The 1377-nt window shown below is 40.7% G+C and overlaps 1 pseudogene; it reads right to left on the bottom strand.

Annotated features, from left to right (window-relative positions):
• Positions 1-706: 706 nt before the first annotated feature.
• On the bottom strand, positions 707-806 carry LOC139438453 (U6 spliceosomal RNA; annotated as a pseudogene).
• Positions 807-1377: the final 571 nt, after the last annotated feature.

Here is a 1377-nt window from a genome sequence, read left to right as displayed (position 1 = left end):
TATGTTAATTAAGCAAGTTGAAGTGAGGACAGCAAGGGACTTCTGTGCAGGTCTGGCCAAATGGTTGATACTTCAATGGTTTTCATGCTTCATTGTTTCAACAGAAGGTCTTGACCAGTGAAAGCAGAATTTGACACTGAGTTTTACATCTCATTACCTTCTAAATTGCATACAATTCTTTCCTTTGTACCATGGTAACAGGGAGAGAAACAAGTTATATTCAGGTGTTCAGTCATCCTACATCCATCAGAATCTTCGAGACATTATGTTTAGTGAAATAAGTCAATCAATAAAGGACATATATCATATGATTTCAGTGATATAAACAAAGGATATTGACTAGAATCACAAAGGTAATATGAAATATGAGTTAGCAGGAGATAGACAGTAGAGAATGGTGAGGTGATGCTCAATCTGGGTAGAACCTATGAAGTTGTGAATGGAGTGATTTGGCATTGGATAGGGTAATGGTGGTAGGGATATGAATGGGTTGATGATGCTGGTGTGTGAGTTTCAGTGGGGCTGGGGGTTGGGTTGGGTTACTGATTGAGCAGGTGGGAGGGCTGGAGGAAGGATCAGATGAACTTAGGAGTTTGAGGAGTGGTTAAAAGCACAATTGTGGAAGTGTCCTTTCAGCAATTATGGAAGGGAGGGCACCAGTGCAGGGTGTTGGTGAGGAGATGGGTGGAGAAGGGTACATCTAGGCATACCTCTATGGAATCCTTCATTATTTTGCATCATCCTTTCACAGAGGCCATGCTAATCTCTGTATCATTCCAATAGTAGTATAGTTGCTGCTGAAGCTAGCACTGGGGCATACCTCTGTGGAATATGACTGTGTTTATGTGGTCATATGTATTATCTCAGTAGCTAGAGACCCACATAATGGCCAACAAAATCCATATGCCTACCCTTTGGAGTCCTGTTGCAATCTCAAATAGAGGGGCAAGAATCACTAGAGTAAATAGGCAATGTCTAATAAAAGAAAAGAGGCCAATATGCCTATTATAACCCAACTCTTGAAGGGCATGAGTTGGTGTGGCTGCAAGAACAAAGAATGCACTGAGAAGAGAATCAGACATAAGTTTTATTGGGACTTATGAACAGGAGAGCTCATTGGTGGCCAGTCAAGGAATGAATGAAAATAGGGCTCCACAAAGTGATGAGAAAATTAAGGATGATATATAAAGGGTTTCAGAACAGAGTTCCTGCTAGGGTCATGTGAAGCATATAGATGACATGTATGGATGTTTTTGCTATGCTCATAGGAAGACATTTACTGCTTTGTGAAGATCTTATTTTATGATAACATTATACATCCTTTACCCTCTGGGGAGGATTGTTGACCTTTAACTTATGCTTAGGTCACACAGGTGG

Source organism: Dasypus novemcinctus, chromosome Y (genome assembly GCF_030445035.2).
Source record: "Dasypus novemcinctus isolate mDasNov1 chromosome Y, mDasNov1.1.hap2, whole genome shotgun sequence".
NCBI lineage: Eukaryota > Metazoa > Chordata > Mammalia > Cingulata > Dasypodidae > Dasypus > Dasypus novemcinctus.
The sequence above is the reverse complement of the archived record's forward strand: the minus strand, read 5'-3'. Positions and strand labels throughout refer to the sequence as shown.